Source organism: Crinia signifera, chromosome 5 (genome assembly GCF_055691185.1).
Source record: "Crinia signifera chromosome 5, ASM5569118v1, whole genome shotgun sequence".
Classification (NCBI taxonomy): Eukaryota; Metazoa; Chordata; class Amphibia; order Anura; family Myobatrachidae; genus Crinia; species Crinia signifera.
In genome coordinates, this window is record NC_139221.1 from 71,174,493 (window position 1) to 71,181,176 (window position 6,684).

A 6,684-nucleotide genomic window follows, 5' to 3' on the forward strand; every position below is an offset into this window, starting at 1 on the left:
CGGTGTATGTATGTATGAGAGTGGCGGTGTATGTATGTATGTATGTATGAGAGTGGCGGTGTATGTATGTATGAGAGTGGCGGTGTATGTATGTATGTATGTATGAGAGTGGCGGTGTATGTATGTATGTATGTATGAGAGTGGCGGTGTATGTATGTATGTATGAGAGTGGCGGTGTATGTATGTATGAGAGTGGCGGTGTATGTATGTATGTATGTATGAGAGTGGCGGTGTATGTATGTATGAGAGTGGCGGTGTATGTATGTATGTATGTATGAGAGTGGCGGTGTATGTATGTATGAGAGTGGCGGTGTATGTATGTATGTATGAGAGTGGCGGTGTATGTATGTATGTATGAGAGTGGTGGTGTATGTATGTATGTATGTATGTATGAGAGTGGCGGTGTATGTATGTATGTATGTATGTATGTATGAGAGTGGCGGTGTATGTATGTATGAGAGTGGCGGTGTATGTATGTATGTATATATGAGAGTGGCGGTGTATGTATGTATGAGAGTGGCGGTGTATGTATGTATGTATGAGAGTGGTGGTGTATGTATGTATGTATGTATGTATGAGAGTGGCGGTGTATGTATGTATGAGAGTGGCGGTGTATGTATGTATGTATGGTCAAGAGTGGCGGAGTATGTATGAGAGCGATGTATGTTTTAATACAGGATTACGGTTAAAAAAAAGTCTGCAGTAAGTTGCTTTGTGGGCTAGCAATAAAATCATAGGTAACACTAACAACGGTTCTTGTACGGCACTAGCCATAATGCCGTAGTGTAGTTGTTAGTTGGGGGGTCTGGGGGCCTGGCACCAGCAAGCCTGGCAGGCCATTGTTGCATGTGGTATACTATGTAATGGGTGTGTGACATGTGATTGGCATTATGGTGTGAATTTTTGGGGAGCGCCTGCGGCGCGCACTATCCCAGTTGTCCCTACTTTACAAAAATGAGTAAAGCCCTGACATGATGTGTAATGTGCATTACGGGGTGTGGCATTCGTTTTGCCTGTCAACAATTTATCTAAGTATAGTGATGTAATAATCCCGCCTGATGTAATGTTGGCTCCACCCCTTATTGATTTGTTGCCGCCCACATGAGGCCACTTTTAGAAATTTTCCAGGGCCACTTTTAGTTCCCAATCCGCCCCTGGCAGTCACTATGGCAGCAGATATCCTTCTGTGTGAATACATACCCCTACTGTGCACCAGACAGACAGCTCTCTTTCCCCTCTATTCATGTCTAACTCTCCTCATGGCAGGCATATCTGCCTGCCCACCTGCACCCCCACCCTGTTATTCACTCTATCCAGTACACACAGAGCTCCTCACCTCACAGCAGCTGGAATACCGCGCTGCCGCACAGCCTGTCAGTCAGACAGTCACTCGCTGGGGCACATCACGGAGCTCAGTCAGCATGTCTCCACTCTCCCCCCCCGGTGGCCGGCCGCTGTGCTCAGTCAGCGCTGCTGATGCTGAACCAGAGTCCCGCCCCGGCTCTGAGCGTGCGCACATTAACTAAGTGCTCAGTCGCGGTGCTCCCATCCTCTCCATTCCCCCTCACCACGCTCCCTCACAGGACACTGGAGCTGAACACGCTGCTGGCCTGCTGCCAGCGACTAGCGGTCAGCAGCAGCCCTATTAGAGCCCTTAGTTCCTGCAGCCAGAGGGACAGGAGACGATGGAGAAGTTGCCCCCTTCTGGCTTAGACGTGCGGCAATTAATTACATGGTCTCCGACAGTTCCGCTCATCGGCAGCTGTCAGTGACTCAGTCTGACAGCTGCCGCCCTTAATAGGTGCCGCCCCTAGGCCCGTGCCTCACGGGCCTAGTGACAAATCCGGCCCTGCATGTGGGTATAACTTTCTTGCTTCGCCTGGTGAGCCAACAGAGCTCGCATACCGGCAGCCGCTCTGTTTGGCTTCTGGTACAGGACCTTTGATTGGCTCAAAAGCCGGTGTAGCATTTTAATTGGGCGCCAGCATCCTGGGTTGAATAAGCCTGCGCTCTGGGACCTGTTCTTCAGTACACTGAGCGCAGCAGAGACAGTCAGGGGCGGGGGTGATGCTAATCATACATTACCATTACAGGGAAGGCCAGGAACAGAGCATTTTCTCCCTGAAGGAGAGGGTCAGGTAGGCAACCCTGCTGTACCCCCAGCACCCCCCTATTGGCGGCCCTGGCAGCGCCAGTAATGACAGGGGCGCATTGCACACTGCTCCTCCTTCATGTATAAGTTAGAAGTGGCCTCAGTGCAGATAACAGTGCTGGTAATGCTTTTTTTTCCCCATAACAACACTTTGTGCATTTATCCCTGATTGTATTTATGTCAGCTGCTGGGATGAGCTCATGTGAGTGCACAAACTGTGCTGACTGTGCAGCTGTAATGAAAGCCCTATATGCTGCTCAATCAGAGCAGGCACTGCATAGTTATGCTGCAGTTTTACAATTTTGTAAACTGATGTACAGTATGGGCTTCGCCAATTGACAATTGTCATCAAAAAGTAAACGCAATCGCCATTGCGGATTGAACTACATGTTGGTCAATCTACAATGGATTGGACTTGCAATTGCTAATGTATGGTGGCGATCCATCTTTGGTGCGACTATTTTGAGAATCATAAAATTCTTCCACTGCTTAGGGGATTACCATTAGTTGGTGCATGGACATTTGATCCAATGTGAAGTAAAAAAACAACAACTTGCAAATCACTGGTAAATATCTGTAGTGTATGAGTGCAGATTTGACAGTGCAGGTTGTCAAATTGTGCAATCGTGGAAGAAATTGGTAAATCTTGAAATCATGGATTGCATATTGCTTATGTATGAGCACTTTTATACTCTCAGAATTACTAACGTGTAAAACCTGGGTTGAACACAATTGCCTAGCAACATCAGTACACACAACAAAAAACCCACAGAAAACTGGTAGAAGAGTAACAGTCATTCTTCTTGCCCACCAAAATCTCTATGTTCAACAGGCAGGGGCATAGGGAGGACAGCTCCGGTGGACCACTAGCTCCAGGAGCAACCTCCTCCCTAGAGATGGGCAAAGTGACTCACTAAAAAGAGAGGGGATTGACCGGGCGCTCAGTTAAAAGATCCGGTTATTTTGTGAGCCGCACTGACTCACTTTGAAAAAAAAAAAACCATCCCATTTGAAATACAACTTTCATCTTAGTAAATTTCCCCCAATGTGTTAATTTGGTAAGCCGAATATATCAATTCAGCTAGTAGCCAACAGTCAGCAGAACACTGATAAAATTACATATGTCGCCCGACCCACTTGTCCGATAAAGCCGCTAAAATGATTATCTCCACAGCGTCGGGCCTCAATGTGTTTAACACCACACACACAAGTGTGTAAATGAAGCCAGTCAGGGGGGTCACCGTTTAATACCAGACAATGATGTAGCACACGGCTGTTAGTGGTCACTGGTGTAATAGAGGTGTGATACACCAGGAATTAAAGCAAGTGGGAGACACAGACAGATGGAGCCCAGCTCACTGGGGTCCAGATGCACTAAGCTTTAAAAGTGACAAAATGGAGAGTGATAAACCACCAGCCAATCAGCTCCTACCTGACATGTCACAGACTGTGTTTGGAAAAATGTCAGACAGGAGCTGATTGGCTGGTGGTTTATCACTCTCCATTGTATCACTTTTGAAGTTTAGTGCATCTGGCCCATGATCTTTACTTCATGAATCTGGTGCTGTAAAAAGAAAGTTAAAAGTACTACACAGCCCAGCAAACACAGATCTAAAACATGAAAAACACCCCCCTCCCCCCCAAAAAAAAACAAAAACAAAAAAACATGTGCACTGCCTAGCCAAAGTCTGGTTGTCTGTGATTGACAATGTTTGGTCATGCTACACACATTTCTGTGATACTATGCTGCTTCTGGTACTGAGTACACTCTGGTGTGCAGCAGCATCAAATTCTCTGCTGGTACCTGTGGTGCTTCCAGATTGTTCTGCAGCAGCCCTGCCCCTGTTGTGATGCAGCTCTGCCTAAAAATGCAATACTCTCTGGACTGAGTTAGTACAGCTCAGCTGCCACAGGTGGCAGTGCTGAGCACAGACATGGTGTAGACTGCACTCTGCGGAGCTGAACTACAGGCCTGAGTCAGTCAATACAGTTACTCTAAGCTACCATGTGTGGCATTGCTGTGCTCAGGCAAATGCTGACTATTCACCTTTTTGAAAGCAATCTCTCTTTTAAGTGAGCCGTTAAAAAAAACAAAAAAAAAACGCTCACTCATCATGACTGACTCATCTCTACTCCTCCCTACTCCACTGTACCTTAGGACAGGAGCTGAGAGAGTCAGAGTTGCTGGCAGGGGGAGCAGCTCCACAGGGGCGCAAAGTCTCTGTCAGCATAAAGATACCATGTTCCCTTCCAAAACTGTCTGCCGCCTTAGAGGAGACAGATGTTAGAGGTCACCCTGCGCCTCTAGCGTCTGTCAGAGGAGCACAGCACATGCAGCGCTACCTGGAAGTGCAGATTCTGGGAGCGCTGACGTGCTGTGCGTTTGCAGCCCCATTGCATGGAGCATGTATCTCCTGGCAATGAGCAGGAAACCCCTGGCAACGAGCATGTAGCTCCTAAAAATTAGCAAGAAACCCCTGCCAAGGAGCATGTATATCCTGGCAATGAGCATGTAGGTAAGCAGGTCTTCAGGTAGAATTAAGGGTGTATGAGGCACTAGTGAGGGGATTATGTGTGTGAGTGAAACTACTGGAGGCATTATGTGTGGAAGTGGCACTAGTAGGGGCATTTTGCGTAAAAGCGGCACTAGTGGGGACAGTATGTGTGAAAATAGCTTTGATATGTTTGATTTGATATGATTATGTGTGATAGCTTTGGGTGGGGTGAGGACTTCAAACTGACATCTATATTACAGTGTAAAAATAAAGCAGCCAGTATTTACCCTGCACAGAAACAAAATAACACCCAAATCTAACTTTCTCTGCACATGTTACATCTGCCACAACTGCAGTGCACATGGTTTTGTCCATTAGAGAGAAATTGCAAGTGAACCAGAATCAGGCTTAATGTGGAATAGGTATTAGGTTGTGTGGCATAATGTGTAATAGGCATTATGGTGTGTGACACAATGTGTGATAGGCATTACGGTGTATGGCACAATGTGTAATGGGCATTATGGTGTGTGGTATAATATGATATAGATATTATGGTGTGGGGAATAATGAGTAATGGATGTTACGGTGTGTGGCATAAAGTGAAAAGAGCATTATGGTGTGTGGTGTAATGTGTAATAGGCATTACGGTGTGTGGCATGAAGTGAAATAAGCATTACAGTGTGGCATAACATAAAATAAGCATTATGGTGTGTGGTATAATATGCAATAGGCATTACAGTGTGTGGTACAAAGTGAAATAAACATTACAGTGTGACACAATGTGTAATGGTTGTTACATTGTGTTAAAGTAAAATAAGCATTATAGTGTGGTATAATGTGTAATATGCATTATGGTGTGTGGCATAATGTGTAATAGGCATTATGGTGTGTGGTACAATGTTTGATAGGCATTACGTTGTATGGTGCAATGTGTGATGGGCATTATGGTGTGTGGTATAATATGACAGGCGTAATGGTGTGTGGCATAAGGTGTAATGAGTGTTACGTGTGAGACATTAAGTGAAATAAGCATTACAGTGTGTGGGATAATGTGTAATAGGCATTACGGTGTGTAGCATCAAGCTAAAAAAGCATTACGTTGTGTGGTATAATATATAATAGGCATTGGAGTGTGTGGTAAAAAGGGAAATAAACATTACGATGTGGCATAATGTGTAATGGGTGTTACGGTGTGAAGCATTAAGTGTTATAATATGTAACAGCCATTATGGTGTGTGATATACAGATGGAGCAGCCGTGGCGGACAGCAGCTCCACCTGACAGGGATGCGCAAGCGTCGCACAAGCTAACACGTCCCCGTCAGCAAGGCGACGGGGAGTGGCTTCCCTGTCTGTCTCTGCTTTAGGGAGACATGCAGGGAGCGAGTTCAGGCTGGGGCAGCTGGGTCAGAGCGGGTGGAGGGCTTCTACAGCCTCCGACAGAATGGGGTGCACGAACGTTTCTGTCTGGGTATGGCGGCTGGCAGCAGGTGACAATTGGAGATGGAATCGCCAGGAGCAGCTCAAATGAGAGCTGCTCCATCTAATATGTAATATGCATTACGGTGTGTGGTATAATATGTAATAGACATTACAGTGTGGAACAAAGTGAAATAAGCATTACGGTGTGGCATAATATCTAATGGGTGTTATGGTTTGTGTGGCATAAAGTTAAATAAGCATTACTTGGTGTGTGGTATAATGTGTAATAGGCACTATGGTTTGTGACATAATGTGCAATAGGCATTAGGTTGTGTGGCATAACATGTAATAGGCATTATGGTGTCTGGTATAATATGTCATAGGCATTCCGGTGTGTGGCATTATGTGAAATGGGCATTACGGTGTGACATAATGTGTAATGGGCATTAGTTGTGCGGCATAATGTGTAGTAGGCATTACGGTGTGTGGCAAAATGCGTTATAGGCATTACGATGTGTGGCATAATGTGGAATGGGCATTAGGTTGTATGGCATAATGTGTAATAGGCATTATGGTGTGTGGCACAATGAGTAATAGGCAGTACGATGTATAGCAC